The sequence below is a fragment of the Sciurus vulgaris genome, assembly GCF_902686455.1.
Source record: "Sciurus vulgaris genome assembly, chromosome: 6".
Lineage (NCBI taxonomy): Eukaryota > Metazoa > Chordata > Mammalia > Rodentia > Sciuridae > Sciurus > Sciurus vulgaris.
In genome coordinates, this window is record NC_136466.1 from 83,004,628 (window position 1) to 83,028,690 (window position 24,063).

The following is a 24,063-nucleotide window of genomic DNA, read 5'->3' on the forward strand; positions in this document are numbered from 1 at the left end:
GTGTTACTTGAGAACAAGAGAACTGAAAGGGTTGTTTTTATCAAGTTTATCTAGCTTCTATTTGCTTTTTAAGAACATTCAGCAATCCTCATTTGATCAAAGTAGGAATTCCCACATGAAAATTTAAAAATTAATAACAATCACTGAAAGTATTTACCACAAAATAGTCACAAAATAACCAAGCAAAGTAACTCAATTTATTTTAGCTAGCCTCCATCATTGATCATACTAAAAACACCAAAATATGCACATGGAAGGAGTGGCCACAGTTGCAGAAATGGAGGGTACATTCTGATCCAACCTTTCAGGAATCCACATACCAAGACCAATAATAACAGCTTTGGAATCTCTAACCAGTCAGCAACAAAAGCAAGTGCTAACCCCTTGATATGCAACCAGTCTTTGAAGAAACCAACCAGCCACTCTAGACCAGTTGACAGTAGTAGGCCTATTCTTTCCTGGAAGCACTGACAATCATTCCTCACAGGGAAATATACACATTCCAGATACAAGTTTCTTCCTTTACAGAGCTACAGTGAGCCTCTCCTTCAACCAAGGCCATTATTTGAGGACTTACAGATTATTCAATTCATAAGCACAGCATTCCAAACAAAGGAGCATGTAAATAGTGCACTGTCTTAAAAGGGAAAGCGGTATATATCAAAAAGTATATGGCTTCGTACAATAGATATCCTACTGAAGATAGAATTGCAGCATCAGATGAAATATTCTGTGAGGAAAGGACATGCCATATTTCAGAATGCAGTATATGCATACATTAACTCAGAGACCTCTATAATCTTCCCTTAAGAATTCAAAGGGACTAGGAATCAATGGTGGAAGCAGAAGTGACTCTACTTTCCATCACACCCAGTGATCCACTAGAGGACTATTTGAAACATGCACTTAAAATCACTAGTTAGGACTTTTGCAATATTTTTTCCTTATAAAGATTTTGTAAAGAAGTTATTTTAAAGGTATTCTGCTTCCTCCAACAAATATTACTAATTCCTACAACCATGTATACCTTCCAAGCTCGCTATACAACAACCTGTTATAGATAGGAAATCAATATAACATGCTTCCTTCTGGGAATTCATTCAGGAAGCATAAGCCACCAGCAGAAATACAAGAACATGTGCTCGTCTATAATTGGCTTCTGAGTGTGAACCCTGAGGACTCTGTCTTAGAGACAAGCTCTAATTTAGTCAGAAGCAATTTAACAAGCATATTAGTCATCATGAAAGTAACAATAACAAAATAGTATCAATTTGGATAAATTAAAAATTATCATTTTAAGACCCTAAATATCAAATAATACAATTTAAATGAAGTTGATTTAATATATGCCAGTAAGATGACTTCCTGTTTTCATGATTATCTTAAAAGCAGTATGTTTTACATAGCACTTTGTAGTTTTCCTTTGAGTCCCAACACAACCCTGGGAGCTAGGTAGACTATTATTATTCTCATTTTAAACATCAGGAAACTGAATCCAAAAAAATGGTCTGACTGATAGTAAGGAATAATGCCGACACTTGAATACATGCCTTTGGACTCTTCTTTCTGAAGAAGCAAGAAATTATAAAGCAAATATGTGGAGTCAGAAGTAGACTTCTAGCCCAACTCTGTAATTACTACCTATAGAAATATCGACCACTGGATTATCTACTATAAGTCTCAATGTAACATATTCTTACTTTCCATTAAGCAGAAAGGGATAAGAAAACAGACATGTATTGAACGAAATCTATTATCCAGTTATCTGCATATTGAAAATACATTAAGCATTCTTCTTTAAATTGTTTTTTTTTCCCATGGAAGTTTCTCTGAAATATGATGTCATTCTCTATTTTCCTTCCCTTAGCAAAACACCTTTACATCTCTTAAGAATTTACTCTTATGTCATTTACTCTCCCACCACCACCCAACAGGACTGCCAAAACTGGGACAGCCACCTGGTACTATACTATGAAGCTGCTGCAAGAATAAGGCTCTGTTTTTCTATCTCTGTTGGTTTTCTTCTCTTCCAAGGAATTCATGGCCAGTGACAGAACTGCCACATCAATCTTATTCTACCCCTACTCCCAACCTCCAGTTTCCAAGGCTTCAATTTTTTGCAGTTGTATTAGTCTTGATCATGAGTCAGGCTAAATCACAAAGTTTTATTCTTCTTTCTTCTTCTTCTTTTTTTTTTGAGTTTTTGCAAATTTTTAAAAATATATATTTTTTTATATTTTACAGACTGCATTTTGATTCATTGTACACAAATGGAGTACATTATTTCATTTCTATGGTTGTACACAATGTAGATTCATACCATTCATGTAACCATACATGTACATAGGGTAATAATGCCTGTCTCATTCCACCATTTTTCATACCCCCTCCCTCTCATTTCCTTCTACATAATCTAAAGTTCATCCATTCTTCTCTCACCCTCACCCCCCCACTCCCATTATATATCATCATCCACTTATCAGGGAAATCATTTGGCCTTTGGTTTTTTGGGATTGGCTTATTTCCCTTAGCATGATATTCTCCAACTCCATCCATTTACCTGCAAATGCCATAATATTATTCTTCTTTATGGCTGAATAATATTCCATTGTGTATATATACCAGAGTTTCTTTATCCATTCATGTATTGGAATGGTTTTCCTCATTTCTCTTTCAGAGGATTCATCACTTATGAATAGAAATGTATTAGATTTATGCATATTGATTTTATATCCTGCTATCTTGTTGAATTCATTTATTAGTTCTAGTCATAAGCAATTCTCTAGTGGTGTTTTTGGGATCCTCTAAATATAGAATCATGTTTGCCAAATAGTGACTGTTGGGACTAATGACACGTTAACTAACTCAGGCTGACTCCTTACTCCCTGGGGAGTGAGCAAGATCAAGGCCTCAAAGGCAGTTTCAAAGGTTAATGACGATAAATCGGACCACCGTCAGGGATTGGTTAACAACAGTTCAGCAAACTTGATTAGCTCGTGCTCCCCATATAGTCCTATGGTACTCTCACCTGCGTGAGTCCTCTGTGCCTTGCTGACTTTAAGCTGAGTGGTTCCCGCCTAGCACCCTACATAAAAGCTGTGTGATTTCCTCAATAAATGAGTTCCTGCTGTGACTGGTCTCCCTGATGTGTCTGATTGTCCTCCGCCCGGAGGGCTGGGAGCGGGCAGTCAGTGGGCCCTCCCTATCCTGGTCTGACCTTGTTGGGGAGTGTCCCCTTCCCTTGTCGCTGGTTGAGAAGAGCAAGGGGGCTTAAGACCCTGACAAGTGACAGCTTGAGTTCTTCTTTTCCTATTTATATCCCTTTAATTTCTTTGGTCTGTCTAATTCCTCTGATAAGTATTTCAAGGAGCATGTTGAATATAAGTGGTGAAAGAGGGCATCCCTGCCTTGTTCCAGTTTTTCGAGGGAATGCTTTCAGTTTTTCTCCATTAAGAAAGATGTTGGCCGTGGACTTAGCATAGCCTTTACAATGTTGAGGAATATTCCTACTATTTCTATTTTTTCCTAGTATTTTAAGTATGAAGGAGTGCTGTATTTTATCAAATACTTTCTCAGCATCTATTGAAATAATCATATGATTCTTAACTTTAAGTCTATTGATGTGATGAATTACATTTATTGCTTTCTGGATGTTGAACCAACTTGCATCCCTGGGATAAACCCCACTTGATCATGGTGCACTATCCTTTTAATGTGTTTTTGTATGCCGTTTGCCAGTATTTAGTTCAGGATTTTTGCATCTATGTTCATCAGGGTTATTTATCTAAAGTTTTCGTTCCTTGATGAGTCTTTTTCTGGTTTTGGCATCAGAGTGATACTAGCCTCATAGAATGAGTTTGGAAGGGTTCCCTCCTTTTCTATTTCCTAGAATACCTTGAGGAGTATTGGTATTAGAACTTCTTTAAAGATCTTGTAGAATTCAGCTAAGAATCTATCTGGTCCTGGGCTTTTCTTGTTTGGTAGACTTTTGATGGCTTCTTATATTTCGGTGCTTGAAATTGATTGTTTAAATTGTGTACATCTTCCTGATTCAGTTTGGGAGGTTCATATGTCTAAAAATTTGTCAATGTCTTTGATATTTCCTATTTTGTTGGAGTATACATTTTCAAAGTAGCTTCTAATTATGTTATGTATTTCAATGGTGTCTCTCATGATCTTTCCTTTTTCATCATAAATTCTAGTAATTTGAGTTTTCTCTCTCCTCTTTGATAGTGTGGCTAAGGGTTTATCAATTTTGTTTACTTTTTCAAAGAACCAACTTTTTATTTTGTCAATTTTGTGAATTATTTCTCTTGTTTCAATTTGATTTCAGCTCTGATTTTAATTATTTCCTGTCTTATACTATTTTTGGTGTTGAACTGTTCTTTTTCTAGGACTTTGAGATGTAATGTTAGGTCATTTAGTTGTTGACTTTTTATTTTTTTTAATATATGAGCTCTATGCAATGAACTTTCCTCTTTGTACTGCTTTCAGAGTGTCCCAGAGATTTTGATATATTGTCATTATTCTCCTTTACCTCTAAGAATTTTTAAATTTATTCCCTGATATCTTCTGTTATCATTGCATCATTCAATAGCATATTATTTAGTCTCCAGGTGTATGAGTAGTTTTTGTTTGTTATTTTTTGGTTTATTTCTAATTGCATTCCATTATGGTCTGATAGGATACAAGGTAGTATCTCTATTTTTTTTTTTTTTTTAATTGCATCTTTGTGGCATAGCATATGGTCTGTTTTGGAAAAGGATCCGTGAGCTGCTGAGAAGACAGTATATTTGCTCAATGATGGATGAAATACTCTGTAAATGTCCATTAAGTCTATATAATTGAATGTATTACTTAGTTCAATAGTTTCTTTGTTTAGTTTTTGTTTGGAGGATCTATCTAGTGCTGAGAGCGGTGTGTTAAAGCCCACCATTATTATTGTGTTTTGGTCTATTTGATTCTTAAAATTGAGAAGGGTTTGTTTGATGTACATGGATGCTCCATTGTTTGGGCAATAAATGTTTATGATTGTTATGTCTTGTTAATTTCTGCTTCCCTAAGCAGTATGAAATGTTCTTTTTTAATCTCTTCTGACTAACTTAGGTTTGAAGTCTACTTTGTCTGATATGAGGATGAAGACCCTGCTTTTTTACTGAGTCCCTGTGCATGGTATGTTTTTCCCCATCCTTTCACCTTTAGTCTGTGGATGTCTTTTTCTATGAGGTAAGTCTCTTGAAGGCAGCATATTGTTGGGTCTTTCTTTTTAATCCAATCTGCCAGTCAGTTATTGAGTTTAGGTCATTAACATTCAGGGTTATTATTGTGATATGATTTGTATTCCTGGTCATTTTGGCTTATTTTTGGTTTTTAACTGACTTGGTTTCTCCTTTGATTGACTTTTCCTTTAGGGTAGTTCCTCCCTTTACTGACTTGTATTGTTTTTTCACTTCCTCCTCATGGAATATTTTGCTGAGAATGTTCTGTAGTGCAGACTTTCTATTTGTAAAATATTTTAACTTTTGTTTATCATGGAAAGATTTTATTTCATCATCAAATCTGAAGGTTAGTTTTGCTGGGTATAGGATTCTTGGTTGGCATCCGTGTTCTTTCAGAGCTTGAAATATATTGTTCCAGGCCCTTCTTGCTTTTAGGGTCTGGGTTGAGAAATCTGCTGACATCTGTATTGGTTTCCCCTTATAAGTAATCTGATGCTTTTCTCTCACAGCCTTTAAAATCCTATCTATATTTTGTATGTGAGGTATTTTCATTATAATGTACCTTGGTATGGATCTGTTATAATTTTGTGCATCTGGTGTTCTGTAAGCCTCTTGTATTTAATTTTCCATTTCATTTTTCAGGTTTGGGAAATTTTCTGATATTATTTCATTTTGTGCCTTCCTCAATCCCAATAATTCTTAAATTTGGTCTTTTCATTATACCCCATAATTCTTGGAGATTCCATTCATGATTTCTTAACATCTTCTCAGTTTGTTCAACTTTATTTTCAAGATTAAATATTTTGTCTTCATTGTCTAAGATTCTGTCTTCCATGAGATCTATTCTGTTGGTGATGCTTTCTATTGAGTTTTTAATCTGGTTTATTGTTTCTTTTGTTTCAAGCATTTCTGTTTTTTTTTTTTTTTTTCAGAATCTCTATCTCTTTATTGAAGTGTTCTTTTGCTTCCTGTATGTGCTCTTTTAACTGTTTATTACATTGATCATGCACTGCCTGCATTTGCTCTCTTATCTTTTGCTTCACAGATCATTTTAATTATGCAGATTCTAAACTCTTTTTCTGTCATTTCTACTGCCATGCTGTCATTGAATTCTATCAAAATAGCATCTTGGTTTGTTAGGGACACTGTCTTCCCTGTTTTTTCATATTCTTTCTGTATATTTCCCCCTAGCAGTGAAGATCTGAGGTACTGAAGTTTCCCCCCTGCAGGCTTATTGTGACCCTGTAGTTTTCCAGTAACTCTCCTTTGAAGGGGAGCTCAATATTAGTAGCACCTAATACAGGGAAAATACATCCCTGAACCAGATAGCCCCTATAAAGACTTTAATATTATTGTAATAAACAGGATGAGTTTGATTATTATTTACAGTATTTCTAGTTGTGAATGAAGAGGATGGAGAAGGATGTAGGATATAAGTGAGTAAATAGAGGTACGTGTCAAAGGGCCTCCAGTCTCCTGTAGGTGTCTCAGGAAGGGAGCCGCCCTTCTAATGACGGTGGCCATGCCCTCAGGAATAATACAATATACCTGCACCAGCCTCCAAAGAAGCTGGGGAGTCTCAGCGAGGGCAGGCTTGGTGTCCAGTGTCTGTCTGTGGCCTATTCTTAATTCTCTTCTCCTATGTCCTCTTTGGCTAGTATGCTCTTTAATCTGTCATTTCATAAGGAACACTGACTGATCAATTTAACAAACATTCCTAGAGTGCTTTCTATGCTGGCAATACTGTATAGTGCTGAGAATAGAAAGATGTACAACACAATCTCTATCCTTAAGGAGCTTACAGTTTATTAAAGGAGAGAGATAATTAAAGGAATCATATTACTATAATTCAATACATACAGTGTTCAAAGATAAGCTCAAGGTGTTATGGAAACAGAAGAGGAACAATTAATGGCTCTGAGGGTGGGAATCAGGTTGATTAAAGACTACAAGAAGAAATGAAATCTGACCTTGCAGCATGTGTAGAAATTAACAGATGAAGTAGAGTGTTACAGGTACAAAAATAACATAATTGCATAGAAGTATAAAGTCACAGGTTTTGTTCAGGTTGTAAGCAGTTATGTACTAACAGCACATAAAATGAGTTTCAGTTTTGGACGGGTGAATTCAAGGGAACTGGGGGGATAATAAAGTAGAAATGTTTATCAGGAAGAAGGAAGAGAAAATAAGACTAAGTATTTAACAGCTAGCAACACTATAATACAATGAAGAAAAATCAAGTAGAGTAAGGGAGTAGGGAGAGTTTTTAATTAAAATAGAGTGGTTAGGAAGTTCTATACTTTTAAAGCAATTTTGAGCATAGAACCTAAGTAAGTAAGTGAAAAGGTGAGTCACATAAATATCTTAGGAAAGAGTTTTCCAAGAAAAAGAAAGAGCAAATGCAAAGACCCAAAGGTAAGAGTATACCTGGGAATTAGAGAAACAACAAAGGGGAAGTATAAATAAAAAATATCAATCAAGAAGAGAGAGAGGAAGTAATGTCAGAAAAATAATAGGAACCAGACTTAAAAAGGCCTACATGATCATGGTATGGATTTCAGTTTTTACTTTGAAAAATATTAAAAGTCATCAGAAATTCAGATTTGAAAAGTAATGTGATTTATGTTCTAATATATCTACTCTGCCTATTGTTTGTATATCGCACTTATGGGACAAAGGGAAAAATAGAATAATTTTGTACTGATAAAGGGAGCTATACCACTAATTAAGGAAAAAAAAACAATATAAATTTAGATTGGTAATAAGAAATGCAGTTCACAGGATTTTCTGAGTTTAAAAATGTGAGAAAGGATGAAATAAGTTCTAAAGGTAGTAAAATATCTCAAATAAGAAGGACCTATGAGTGAGAAATGGAAGGAAAAAAACAAGGCACAAACAATACATAAGAAGTCTAGTTTTTAAAAGTTTAACAAAAGCTAATATAGCCATATTGTCTAAAGCAGTAGAATGAAAAAAAGCTAAAAGCATCTGTTGGGTTTAACTTTTTTTTTTTTCTCTTATGGTACTAGGGATTGAACTCAGGAGCACTCTACCACTGAGCTGCATTCCTGGCCCCTTTTATTTACTTATTTATTTTTTTTTTCATTTTGAGACATGATCTTTCTAAATTGGCAGGGCTGGCTTTGAACTTACAATCCTCCTGCCTCAGCCTCCTGAGTAGCTGGGATTGCAGGCATGTACCACTGTGCCCAGTATAGTTTTAACAATTTTGAGGTCATTATCTCTTACCAAAAGTTTCCATGGAGTGGGAAGGAAGAAATCGTATTGCATGGGTTGAAGAATAAATGAGAGCAAGGGATGAGAAACAGCACTAAATGTTAACCTGTCAAAATTTGACAGAGGGGAAAGAAAAGGGTTATACTTGCATGGTATTTGGAGTAAGATTTAATCATTCATGTTTTGTGATGTGATTCAGAGCCAAGAAAGATCCATCATAATCTGTTCTAATCCAGGGTTTTAAGAACAACTCAGTGGAATGGGTCAGTTCCACTTTCTAGTCATAAAGATTTAAATGTCAGCTATTCCTGGAACCTGGATCAAGTAGAGAATTCCAGAATAATAATTCAAGTATTCATCAATCATCCAAACAAAGGCATTATGGAATTCAAAATCACCAAAGCAATAGTTAAACATTCTCCAGGAAGCTGACATATACATTGAATTTGCGTGGCATTTTGTTCAGTTGTGCTAATATCTGGTTTAATAACCTTGACTGATTAAATCATCTACCCATCTTCATGTTTTGCTAAGCAGACAGAAAATATCAGATTCTACAAAATGAGTATGCATCTTACTTTTACTTTCTTATATGAGATTTGTATAAGTTAAACACTATTTCCAGTGTTCTCAGTAAGTCCTTAATAATATTTAACTGTTTACCAAGTACAATCTATTATAGATTATGTAATTTCCGCCTGAAGATTAATACATTAACTTATATTTTAAAAATACCCTTCCATTGACAGAAACCAGTAATAGTTATAAAACTGTTAAAATGGAAAAAGTTTGAGAGATATCAAGTCCAAACAACTTTATTTATAAATGAGGAACCTGGAGCATAGGAAAGCTTCTTAGTGAGGTTAAGGTTAGATAAACACCCATAGAAACAAGGTGAAGTCAGGTGCAGTGGTGTACACCTATAATCCCAGCGACTTCAGAGAATGTGGAAGGCAGATTTTGAGCTCAAAGCCAGCCTCAGCAAATTAGTGAGGCCCTAAACCACTTAATGAGACCATGTTTCAAAATAAAAAATTAAAAGGGCCGCTAATGCGACTGAATGGATAAGAACCCCTGAGTTCAAAACCTGATAACAAAAGAAGACAAAAAAAAACAAGGTGAAAATCTTCAATCCTGGATATCAGTGGTTTTCTTCTTGTTGTGGTAATCTATAACCCTTTTAAGTATTCCACAATAAAGGTATTAAGATACCACTACCAAAATTAAATTTATAAAATTTATTGGTGACTTCCTATGTGGCTCTAAGTATTGTTCTGTCTTTACATAAATGATTTCATTCAATATTCACACAATTCTGACAGAAAGGTAATGTTATTACCCTATTTTACAGCTGAAGAAATTAAGATTTAGAGACTTTGAATAAATTTTTCCAAGAAAATTCAGGTAGCAAAACTGGAATAGAAACTAGGTTCAAAACTCTCTGCTCATTTCTTGAGAAAGGCTGGGCATTTTTCAAGATCCAGTTCAAAAAGCATTGATTGAAAGGCTACTATGAGTAACCCAACTGTTTTTGGAGTTGAATCAGATCTCTACTATACAGACCTTCAAGCCCTATCAAAAAAGATAGATGTTTACACCGCTAACTGTAATACACAACAAAACGAGTGAAGTGTTAAAAAAAATAAATAAATAAAAGACAAAAGTAAAGTGCCCAGGAGAGAAAGCAATTTCGGGCTGGTGGTGAGTAAGGACACTGAAAATAACCAGTTCTACTTTATAACCTGTTGAGATTTGCTCCAGACAAATCTCTTATCACCAAAGCCCAGCAAATAAAGCAACACTTTATTTTGATATACTTATATGCCTTTTATTCAGCTTGTTTTTTTTTTTTTTTTACCATATCACCCTCAACACAGCCATTTCTAGATTTAGTTAGCACTCGAGTAATTTTTTAATGTCTCTGGTCAGAGGGTGAAGAACTATGAAAGCAAATAAGTCAGCTATGCCAAAGTTCTTTTGTTATATCAAATCATCTTTACAGAACACTATTATAATCCATTTACATTCACTGTCCACTTTAGTGAACTCCAAATTTATGAGTTATCTACTTGCTGAAAAGTCATAAAACTTGCTGAGTACCACTTTCTTAGATGATCCTGGTCTGGTAAAGAAAAATGCAAATAAGAGTCATAGTAAGGAAACAAATTCCTGTCAAAAACATCCCAGACTATTCAAGAATCACTCTATCCTCAAAAATATATTTTTATATGCTTATGGTATGGTTTATTGAAGATAAGGGAAATTGTATTTGATTATTGATTATTGAGTAAAGTCTAGCATGTTAACTATTTAACAATTTAATCAATTGTTTGTTTGCAAATGCTCACCCTACATAATAAACTTCACACATGAAAAAGATAATGGGAAAACCATTGTTTTCTCTACTTTCTTTACTATAAATTTTACTGTTACATGTTAATTTGCACAAACATGAAGTGTGAGTATCTAGCAGTAAAGAGAGTATTATGTTTCTCTTTTATTTCAGAAGTGGCTTATTTGTATTCCCATCTTCACAGTCTATCCAAGCTGCTACTTTAACATTTTGATTGTTTTCCTTGTGTTGGGCAAGAGTAGTCTTGCATCTCTCAGCGACTTGGGTTCTTATCACTGAGAAGATGGAAGACACTGGGGAGGTTTTGGCACATGCTACTTGGCCACACTCCCCAGAAACTTTCCTAAGTAGAAGAGGGTTTGAAGCATTTTTCTAGATCAGTGCTGCCTAAACTCCCACTTGTCATTGCTTGTGTCTTATCTCGAAAAGACCTAAACTTGACCTAAACTTGTGTCATATCTCACAAGACCTAAATTCTTAAATTCTTAATTTCTTAACTTAAAGGAAGTAACTCTTTTTCCTTAAATAAATCTACTATAAAAATGCTATCAGAATAAATTAAAAAATTAAAAAAATGTTTAATTAAAAAATAAAAGCAATAAATAAAACAATAATTGAACAATAATCGACTAAAAAAGAATACTATCAATATTGTAGATAAAAAATCAATACCTAACATGTCATAAAAAATGTCGCAAACATCGAGCTAGATGCAGTTACTTGCCAATGGTACTCTCCAATTATTCAATAGGGAGATTAACAAGTATCATAGAGTTGTTAAGGATATATTTGTATCTTCCTTATATTTTTTTCCTCCTTACTATAATTTTTAAAAAAAATGCAATTGTAAATCAGGTGCTTCTTTTTCCACGTGGCTCAATGTTATCCAATGCAATGCCCAGGTACCTTCTAATATCTTCTCAAGTACTCCAGGAAGCCAAATAACACACTGGAAAACACTTTAAAATTATCTAGAATGTCTTGAATCCAAACCTTTGCACTTCTAATTGACCCAGAATAAGTTTAGTATCACTATTGTCATCTACAATCTTAACAGAGTGCTTCCTTCCCCCCCCCCCCAACCAGTGTTAAATCTTTATTGTATTTTTCTCAGCACAGCACTAGTCTGGTTGCTTGGAAACTGTTTTGTATCCCCCCCCCCACCCCCCACCCCCGGCCCCACATAGGATATCATAACCTGGTTAATTTCTGGTCTAGTTCTTATCTCCAAAATAACAATAATAACAACAATAGCAACAAGGTGGGTCCATACTCATAGATCATTTAGATTTATTTTTGCCTTAATTCTTTATTTTCAAAGTTTTGTCATTTCTCAGATATAATGAGATAGCTAAAAAGGGTTGTCTCCCTGGATTTCTTCTGTTCTGAACTTTAACACTCATTTTAACATGAATTGTTTTCTTTCATTCTCTATGTTAATAACTCTACATTCCATTTGGAAAAAAGATCCATGTTTTTAGCTTGAGAATAACTAAATTACTCATTATAGTCTCCATGAAATTTAACTTAGGATATGATATTCTTATCCACTGTATTAAACTAAAAATTTATTTTGTACTCAAAATAATCAAACAACTTCAGCATAATTCATACTTTCTCTTTGAAACTAGAGAAAGAGCAATGTGACCTTATAAGGCAGTGTTAGCAACCAAATTGTTTTATACTAACTTTATTGTATCCCCTTCCGAATTTTCCTATTTTTTAAAAAAAATCAAATTTAGTATTGTTGAAAACTAGGAAGAGTCAGCATCAACACAAACTAAGAGTCAGAGAGCAGGGTTTGTTGTAGCATGTGCTTGTAATTTTCCACATAACCAGAAATCTACCAGGTATTTCTTAAACATTACATGAGATCAAGTAGATTTTCACCTATTTTATGGGTTTTAAAAGGTTAACCATGATTATATTTGTAGCACATAATTGGGCACTTCCCTAATAACCCACCAAGTCACATAGGATATGAAAAGGAAAGATACATAATAATCAACTGTTGACTAGCAGTTGTATGTAGATAATTAAACATAAAACTCAGCCATATTGGCACAAAACTCTATACCAAGATATAAGGCATTTCTAAAGAATTTAAATGTCCTTTCACTAATTAATAAATGGTATATACATTTGATAGAGTCAATGAATTAAATGGAAAATAAAATATTCATTGTATTGGGGTGGCCCAAATATCAACAATTCATTAATGGATTTTTTTTTTTTTTTTTTTTTTTTTTTTTTTTTTTTTTTTTTTTTTTTTTTAGAGAGAGAGGAAAATTTGCAAGAAGGAGGCAATTAGATTATAAATACGGTATTTTTCAGGTGAACTACTGCAGCAGCTCATCATATTTACCCAGGTATCTTTTTACGGTTTTACTTGTGAAGGGTTGTGATAACACTGAAAAGAACTTTAAATTCATTTGGCTTTTGAGATTATCACTCTATTTAACCTTGAAAGCTTTTTGCATTTTCTCATGCCTTTGTTTGCTTTCAGGAATTTATCTTCATTTTCACTTTAATCCGTTTTATATCACCTGCCTCATCTTTGATCCACAAGGTTCAATCTTTTATTTTTTTTTAAATCTTCAGTGTCTATAGTGTGTAGGGTAGTAGGGGAGCCTCTTGTATATAAAAAAGGGCATAAAATATGATCAGCTTTAAAAGGTTATGCACAATATACATGTGTGTGCATGCCTATGTATGATTAAGTGATGATCATTTTATCTGAAAAACAAGGAATCCTAGTTCCATACTAATTAGCAATTTCTCCTGAGAGTTTAACACCAATTCTTTCAGTTATACTATCTCTAAGGTGACAGTATTTTTGTGTCAATTGGCCTAAGCATTTCAACATTACTTCTTAGAAAATGGAAGTAAATACTTACCAATGTTGTCCTAAGAACCATAAAACTAGCACTGAAATAAATGACCATCTTACAACTTTGTATAGAATAGCAGCAGTTTAGATTAGCTTTACCCAGTCACGGCATTTTTTTTAACGTTAGGTATTAGCAAACACAGATTCTAGAATCTATGATGTTTCCTGGGGCATGAAAATAATTATATATCATTGACTCTAGAAATTAAAAAATTAAAAATATTCAAGTAGTGTCAGCTAAACTTTTGTGTTGACTGTGACTGAAATCACATTTAAATATAATAAAATTTGAATTTAAAGAGCAAAGGAAATAACTTACTACATTAAAATAAACTTTTCTTAAAATTTCACATCAAAAATTAAATTTAATATGATGAGTTAAATACTTGTGTTAGAATTTATTTGCTAGAATAAGAAATGGGGTGTACCCAAAGTAAGCATGCCTAGGACAGATACTGCGATCACTATAAATCTTTATTATATGTCAACAAAACAGTAATTACAGACTGTGAAACACTGAACATTTTATAAAGTAACAAAAATATCTGTATGAGAACTAGTTGTAGGTTGGAAATTACTTTCTCACAGACATTAAATCAGATAAATTGGGATTTTCCAGAAATCTTACCCAAAGAAAAGAAAATCCCCAGAGCCTTAAGACTTATTATAATTAGCCTTACTTCTATCTCATTTCTGAAAACAATATGAGTAGAACAGCTGTACTCTAAGATAATTAAAGATGGTTTATAACATCCTAAAGTTATCATGGGTATCAACATATCTATGATTTTATGATCCTTTTTTCTTCACTAATTTAAATTTGCCAAAAATAAACCTTAGCAGGTATGCTCTGGAAGTGTGCCCTTACAGTAATAATTGTTTCCAATTTGTTTAACAACTTGAGGTATCTAATAATGACCTCCATATATTTCTTACCTGAGAAAAATCAGAGCAAAGAATTCTCAGCAGAAAGTCCTGGGCTTTTAAGAATCAGATTTATAAACCACCTTATATCAAACCACCACATCCTATTATAGTTCCACACCTTGTTGAAGACCCAATATAAACTTGGACTTGAAATCAAGTATCCCAGTGTTACAAGCTAGCCAGTTTTTTTCACAATAACAATCCCATGGAGAGACATTGCTCTCACTTCCTAACAGGTTTGAGACACTGAAATGTGACTGCTTCTCTTCAGTAATTTTCCATCAAATGTGCAAGACACATCTTGACAGTGAAACATCGTTTCTCATTTACCTCTTCAACGAGATTGAAATATTCCTTTTCTATAACAGGACATTCGTTTAACTTAAATAAAACCCAGGTTGCTCTCTATGGCTTCATTTCTTTTTCCAAATACTTCCTCATTAAAAAAACATTGATTTCTTAGCTCATAGGATCTGATAATTCCTTTTTAACGTGCCTTGCTACCTGACAGTGATATGCTATTTGAGTTTTATTGTCAGCCATGTTCGGTGGCTAGCTTCCTGGTCACCACCAATCTAATCACTGAGAATGCAAGCTGCCATAATGGACACAATTTAAAACCATGCACTGAGTATATGGATTCCCAAATCAATGCAAGTTAAGCCTACTGGGACTGAAAGTTTGTAATTAAAGTAAAACATGTTCTGTAGGAGAATGGCAATAATTTTGAAAAGTTGAAAACAGTGTTAAACTATAGCACAAAGTTTTTTAAAACTCTGTCTACCACCCCCTCACCAGAGAGAGGACTCACTCCACTGCAATATGAATGAAAAGTCCAACCACGTATGAATCAATCGGAAGTGGTATTAGGGATGAAGTTCATTCTGACCTGCAAGTCCCCATACAGGAATTTGTCTTTGTCAAACAGCCAATGGTTCCATTTTCCTCACCTGCTAAAATAGTACCTTGCTCCAGTAAAATAGTAAGTTGGATGATAAATAATAAGAAAGGCATTTAATCTTCAAGGCTTCTAAAAATAACCTTCAGTTAACTATAAATTATCTCAATGGCCTGAAATACTCTAAAATTTCCTAAGGATAGAAAGAATATGTAGGATCTATCAAAGTTTACATATGTAAATAAGGATCTATAGTTCCTATAGTATTAAAAAAATTATCTCTGCTCAGAACTAAGGTATAGGCCCTCTTGAAAGAGTGAAAAAACATAAATATTCTGCTTACTTATTAAGAACATTACTACTTTCCAACTGCAAAAGCACTAGAATAGAGAGTGGCATGGCCAGCTGGTACTTCATGGCCATAAGAGCACAGCTCTCCCGCTGCATAAGTTATTAAATTCTCTGTACCTCAGGTTCTTTGTCTGTGAAATAGGGAAGGACTAAAGGAGAAATCATGCAATAGCATGGGTACTCACAAACATTCTCTAACTTTATATCCCGTGATAATTATACAAGGTTAACAGAACATTTTCAATCACTATTGGGGAATTCTGCTTCAGTGAATCATATAATAAAAAATAATTTTATTTTTTGGGTACCACTGGTTTTATGATTTATACTTCAAGAGATCTAAAAAATTGCTTGCTAAGTAGGTTAAATAAATTTCCTCTACTGATAACTTATTTATACTTTTCATCTGATTACCAAAAACATTAAACAAAACACATTGATTTGGTTTCAAAATTTCCAAATTCAGCATGACAGGATGAAAAAAAAAAAAAACAGGCTATGAAGACAGAAATTACTGCTCAAAACCTAGTTTTGCTATAAACATGTTCATATCACTTGAGAAGCTTCAGCTTCAGTTTCCTTGTCTGCCAAATTGAGCTAATACTGCTTTGAGAAGTATTAACAAACTAAAAATTATATGTGGAGTGTGAATGTGAAATTATATATTTAAAATTACATATATACATATATGTTCATAAATATGGCATAAATCTAGTTATGGAAAACTCAATAAGATTAGATGTGTTTAAATGAAGAATTTAAATTAAGTATGATGAATTCATGAAATAGTTGTATATACCACTTAAGCACTTGGTAAACGTCCACTAGCTTCAACTTCATATGTATGAGCTTGTCACAAGTGGTTAAAGTATGAGACGTGAGAGTTAGGTAGTTTCTCGAATGCTGGTTTATTCACAGTACACAATTACACGCTTCACTTGCTCTAACTCTAGTCCTAACCTAACTCTAGTCTCACCCCTGACATCCCAGTACTCACTACGTGGCGTGTCTTAAGGCCGTCTTTGCTGGGATTCGATCCAACCGGGAGAGATTGTGGAGAATTCACCGCATCTTGGAAGTGGAGACTGGCAGCATCTCCTGGGCTCAGCTTGTCTGGGGTCTCAGCTCTCTGGTGACATCTGGTGACCTCTGGTGTCCTCTGACGTCCGTCCAACCTGATCTCAGCTCTCCGCTGTCCTGTCCCTTGCTCCTCAGCCTGTTTTCTTATAGTTCTTGTGTCTGTCCAGGCTCGATAAGGTGGATGATGGCACTTCAGGGTGTTGGGTGTGGCTGCTCTAAGCTACTTCTGTTTGGTTACACTCCATTTTGGGGGTCTCTCACTGGTTACATCATTTTTGGGGTTACATCATTGGTTTTTTGCACAGTCACACGTAACACTGCAATTTTCGTATAATATTCCCTATAGTAAAGTTCCATATAGCAAAATATAACAAAGCAAGGTAAAAAAGTAGAGATCTACATAGCCAAAGCAAAACAAAGCATGCCACTCATAGCAAAGCTATGATGGCTGTATATGGACTTTGGTACTATCAGGCTTTCATCTATAAGGGTATTCTCAGAATCTCTGGAATAAGAGATTTTTTCTGTTCCTCACTTAAATTCCAAATAATACAAAAGAATTGTAATATAACAATTGCTATGAGGATTCTTAATTTTCAGGACAACTCCTACAAAATGCTAAATTAGCTGTGGTCTTTATTCCCTTGGGGTATTATATTGATTCATGGTTCAAAAGATTTACCATACAATGTCCTCACTTGGCACTGGATTTTTTAAACTGGCAAAAAGAAAGGACACAAACATAAGAATATTAATTTATTTGGCTTTTAACATTTGAGAAATTGTCTTTGTTTTTAGAGACAGTGATAAGACCATCAAACAGCAAGACCTGTTAAGTGCTTCACGGACCATTGTTAAACATGGGTTACCTGAACATATCTAGAGTCAACAAAGGGAAATTGCTCACCGGTCTCTTGCCACGTATAGCTTTGTTCCTTCTATCTCGTTGTTGATTATGCTGTGATTTGCTTTCCTGTGCTTCAAACATTCAGACTTCACCCCACCCCAGATCTTCATATCACATTACTTTTTATCTCATCTCTTTTGTCTTGTTTTCTTTTTGCAATGATCATTATTCTGTTTATGTACTTATTTACTTGTTCAGTGAGTTGTTTAGCTTGGAATTCTGGAATGGCTTGTTCACCACTGTACTGCTAACATCCAGAATACTGCAATGAATTCTGTTGCACATTCCATAGAATAGAAAGGCTAAGCATTTTCAAAAGCTCACTGCCTATCCAGACAATCTCCATTAAGGTATGATTCCACCTTCCTTTGCAAGTTGTATTTTTCTCAAAAGAACACAAGTCTAAGACGGTACTATTTTTGACTTAATTCATCTCATATCATATGTAAAAGTAGAGAGCCACAGATAAAGAAAGATATTAACAAAACTAGATTCCCATTAGGATTGAAACTACATGTACCCTCATAAAGTGAAAAACTGAAAGAACAGTTCCAAACAGTAAATCATGTCTAAGCAAAACTGAAAGTTTCTTCACAAGGCCAAAGAAAGACTGCATCACAAGCATTTTTAAATGGTAAAAGTAGAGAATATCACCATGATAGTGATCTCGTATGATACATAGCTACAAACTATCTACTTCTGAATTCATTACAACTTGCACTTGAGAATCTCCGAAAAAATACAAAATATAATCACATGATTCCAACTTTTTTGGTTGTTGATAGACCTTTATTTTTATTTATTTGTTTATTTACTTATATGCAGTGCTGAGAATCAAACCCAGTTCCTCACACATCCTAGGCAAGCACTCTACCACTGAGCTACAACCCCAGTCTTATGAGTCCAACTTTGAAAACAGAAGCATGAATGCATATGGACAAGACTAACAGGTTATACGTGAATATTAGATGCACTGTATTAAAATATAAGAATTATGGACTTTTTTCTTTAAAGTCATATGAAACTATATGCAATAAAGAAAAAAAAATCTAAAAACAAATAAAAAAATGAAAAAAGAATAGCTCCAAAGGGCAAGGGGGACAATGCACTGCTCCATGTCCCAGGTCAGCTGGACAACAGAGAACAAATGGTGTGGGCAATTTTTGTATTTACAATGAGTCTTTTATGGGCTTAGAATTTACCTTATCCCATCTCTGATGGAACTTCTTCTCATTTATTCTATAGAAAGCGGAATAAAGAGACACTATAATTCCTCCCCCCAAAAAAGAATCTCTTCCCTGGGATGGGTGATGTAGTTTGGGGGTAGAACACCTGCTTGACAGGCACATGATTTACTTTCCAGCACCATACAAAAAAAACCCTAAAATAATAATTTCCTTATATAAAAAAGAACTTTTTAATATTTTATTCTGATTAACATGTATTATATATATGTACGTATATAAGTGAGGTTCAGTGTGATATTTCAACACATGTATACAACAATGAACTGACCAAATACAACTCCCTCCATCCTTTCCAAACTGGTGAACTTTTCTTAGCTGCCACATATGAAACATGTGGTATTTATTTTTCTTTGTCTGGCTTATTTCATTTACCATAATATTCTCCAATTCCATCATGTGCACAGGACAGGATTTCATTCTTTTTTATGACTGAATAGTGTACCCTTATGTACATGTTCCACATTTTCTTTATTCATTCATCTGTTGATGGGCAGTTAGTTGGAATCCATATCTTAACTATTGTGAATAGTACCACAGTAAACATACAGGAATCTTTTTGGTATGCTGGTTTAATTTTCTTTGGATGTGTACCCCAAAATGACATAGCTGGATCATAATTTCAACTATTTTTAAGGAATCTCCAGACCATTCTCCATAATGACTGTATTCATTATATTTCTACAAATAGTGTATGAGCATTCCTTTCATGACACATCCTTGTCAGCTTTTGTTAATTTTTATTTTTGTTTGTAGTTGGTCTGTTTCATAAAATACCTTCCAATGGGGCTGAGATGGAATCTCACTATAGTTTTGATTTGCATTTCCCTAATGGCTAATGATATTGAGGATATGAGGATATTTTCTTTTTCCTTTTTCTTTTTTTTTTTTTTTTTTGGCCATTTGTATTTATGCTTTTGAGAAGTGTCTATTCAAATCATTTGCCAATTTCTCATTAATTTCCAGGCTATACAAAGAACTCAAAAAGTGTGATACCAAAAAAACAAATAACCCAATCAATAAATGGGCAAAGGAACTGAACAAATACTTCTCAAAAGAAGAAATATAAAAGATCGACAAATGCATAAAAAAATGTTCAAAGTCTCTAGCAATTAAAGAAATGTAACAATTGATGAATGGATAAAGAAACTGTGGTATATATATACAATGGAATATTACTCTGCCATAAAGAATAATAAAATTATGGCATTTGCAGGCAAATGGATGAAACTGGAGAATATCATGCTAAGTGAGATAAGCCAATCTCAAAAAACCAAAGGACGTATGATCTCGCTGATAAGCGGATGATGACACATAATGGGGAGTGGGAGGGGTTAGGGTTAGGGTTAGGGAGGGTGGCAAGAATGGAGGAAGGAAGGACTGTATAGAGGAAAAAGAGGGGTGGGAGGGGTGGGGGAAGGGAAAAATAACAGAATGAATCAAACAACATTACCCTATGTAAATTTATGATTACACAAATGGTATGCCTTGACTCCATGTACAGAGAAACAACATGTATCCCATTTGTTTACAATAAAAAAAAAAACCTACACTGAGATTACACCTCACTCCAGTCAGAATAGCAACCATCAAGAATATATATAAGTAACAATAAATGTTGGTTAGGATGTGGGGAAAAGGGTATACTCACATTGCTGGTGGGAATGCAAATTGATATAACCACTCAGGGAAGTAGTATGGAGACTCCTCAAAAAACTAGGAATGGAACCACCATTTGACCCAGTTATACTTTATATCCAAAGGAGTTAAAATCAGCATACTAGAGTGACACAGCCACATCAATGTTTATTGCAGCTCAATTCACAATAACCAAACTATGGAACCAACCTAGGTGCTCTTCAACAGATGAATAGATAAAAAAAAAAAAAAAAAAATGGTATATATACATGATGCAATATTATTCAGTCATAATAAAAGAATGAAATTATGGCATTTGCCAGCAAATGAAAGGATCTTGAGGCTATCATGCTAAGTGAAACAAACCAATCCCAAAAAACAAAGGTTGAATGTTCTTTCTAGTATTTGAATGTGAACACATATCAAGGGGAAGAGCAGAAGAATATACATTCAGTAGATTAGACAGGGGAATGAAGGGAAGGGCGGGGGCATAGGAATAGGAAAGACAATGGAATGAATCTGACATAACTCTCCTATGCACATATATGAATACATCACAATGAATTGCACATTGTGTACATACACAAGACTGGGATCCTAATTAGAATAAGACATACTCCATGTTTGTAGAAATATGTCAAAATTGAGTCTACTGTCATGTATAACTAAAAAGAACTAATAAAAAACTGGCAAAAGATTTATTTGGCAATTTTTATTTGAATTACTTGTTTTTTATTGTTAAATTTTTTGAGTTATTTATGTATTTTGCATATTAATTCTTTGTTAGGTAAATATTTGGCAAATAGATTCTCCCATGCTGTAGTTTATCTCTTAATTAATTCCCTACCATCCCCTTCCACTATTCTATTGTTCTCCTTTCTGTTTTCATGAGATCCCTTTATATTCCTTTTTTTCTCTCAAGCTTCCACATAATAGATAAAACATTCAACCCTTGACTTTATGAGTCTGGCTTATTTCACTTAGCCTGATGTTCTCCAGTTCCATTCACTCATCAGCAAATGACATAATTTCTTTCATCTTTATGGTTGCATAAAGCTCCATTTTGAAGGTATAATATATTTTCTTTATCCACTTGTTTGTTGACAGACACCTAGGCTGCTTCCATAACTTGGCTGTTGTGAATTGTGCTGCTATAAGCATTGGTATATAATCACTACTGTATGCTGATTTTAGGTCTTTTAGATAAATACCAAGGAGGGGGATAAGCTGGGGTTCATATGATGAATTCATTTCTAGTGTTTTGATGCATCTCCATACTACTTTCCGAAGTAGATGTACTAATTTGCAGTTCCACCAACAATGTGTAAGTATACATTTCCTACATATCCTCACCAGCAATTATTGTTACTTTTATTCTTGATGATTGCCATTCTAATGGGAGTGTACTTTTGATTGCAGTTCTGCAATTTCAAAAGATGTTGAATGAATTTGTTGGTCATTTATATATCTTCTTTTGATAAGTGTGTTTAGGTCATCTGCCTACTTATTGAATGGGTTATTAGTTTTTTGGTGTTACATTTTTTGAAGTCTTTATATATGTTGGATATTAATCCCATCAGAAGAGTAGCTGACAAAGATTTTTCTCTCATTCCAAGTCTTTCTTTTAATATTTTTATTTCCTTTCTCATGCAGAAGCTTTTAAATTTTGTGCTCTCCCACTTATTGATTCTTGGTTTTAGTTCTTGAGCTTTAGGAATCTTTCTAAAAAAAAAAAAATCTCATTATTGCCTTCACCAATAAGTTGGTTGTTAACCCTATGTTTTCTTCTAGTGGTTTCAGTGTTCATGGATTCATTCCTAGGTCTTTGATTCACTGTGAGTTGATTTTTTTTCATAGGGTGAGAGACAGGTATCTAATCTCATGATTCTACATATGTGACATTATAAAGGCTATATACGACAAGTTAAGATCATACTGAATGGAGAAAAATTGAAAGAATTTCCTCTAAAATCAGGAACAATCATGTACACTCTCACTACTTCAACTCAATATAATTATTGAAACTAGCCAGAGCAATCAGCAAGAGAAGGAAATTACAGGGATTAAAATAGGAAAAGAAGAAATCAAACTCTCTTGTCTGCAGATAACATGATCCTGTATGTCAAAGACCATCCCTGCAAAACAAAAGAACAGACTTCTAGAAGAAATGGTAGAATACAACATCAACACAAAAAAATCAATGCTTTGTTATACTCCAAATAAGGAATCTGCTCAGAAAGAACTCAAGAAAATAATTTCATTAACAATAACCTCAAAAAATTAAATAACTGGGAATAAGTCTAAGCAAGGAGGTGAAAGAACTCTATGATGAAAATTATAGAACACTGAAGAAAGAAACAAATGAAGACACAAGAAGGTGGAAAGACACCCCCCTGCATGTTCTTAGAATTAATACTGTCCAAATGGCCATATTACAAAAAGCAATCTGCAGACTGAATGCAATCCTCATCAAAATACCAATGGCATTCTTCACAAAACTAGAAATAACAGTCTTAAAATTCACATTTCCATAAAAGACTCAGAATAGCCAAAGCAACTCAGCAATAACATCAGTGTTGGAAACATCACAATACACAATATCAAATTATATTATACTACAGAGCAATAGTAACAAAAACAGCATGGTATTGGCATGAAAAAAGATGAGGACCAATGGAAAAGAAGACACAGAGACAAATCCACATAGATACAGTCATCTGATCCTTGGCAAATGTGCCAGAAACATTTGTTGGAGGAAAAAAAAAGCCCTTTAAACAAGTGTCTCTTCATCCTTAATTGTTTCCCTCACTGTGCACTAGTGTTTTAGTTTGATATAGTCACATTTGTCTATTTTTACTTTTGTTTCCTATGCTTTTGGAATCATTTTCAAAAATGATACCATTGCTTTTACCAATGCCTTGAAAAGTTTCACCTATGTTTTCTTCCAGTGGTTTCAGAGTTTTAGTTCTTGAAGTTAAGTGATGAACCCATTTTAAACTGAGAGGATGAGAGATGGTGGTCACATTTCAATCTTCTGCAAGTGAATATCCAGAAATATGTTTTCATTTATTAGTTATCAAACCAACATTTTTATAATTTTTTTCTGAGTTGTCTACCTTTTATAACCCTTTTGTATAGAGTCAAGCTACTGCCTGAAAACATTTCCTGGGAACATTGGGCAAAGTCATACAACTCTGATATCAGAATTAGTACCCAATTTTGTCCCCTTTTCTCTCAATTTATCTTTCTAGTTTATCCCTACCCAAAACATCCAGTTATGTACACAAAGTTGCCTTGGGTTTTTCTTCCATTTGCAATC

The 24,063-nt window shown here is 34.1% G+C and overlaps 1 long non-coding RNA gene across 1 annotated transcript in view; it reads right to left on the reverse strand.

Annotated features, from left to right (window-relative positions):
- Positions 1-20,861: 20,861 nt before the first annotated feature.
- The window catches only part of LOC306664795, a 56,564-nt gene continuing 53,362 nt past the window's right edge, over positions 20,862-24,063 (reverse strand). Inside the window, exon 3 of the long non-coding RNA XR_013764799.1 lies at positions 20,862-22,466. This is a non-coding gene — a long non-coding RNA (uncharacterized lncRNA). The remainder of the gene's footprint in view (positions 22,467-24,063) is intronic.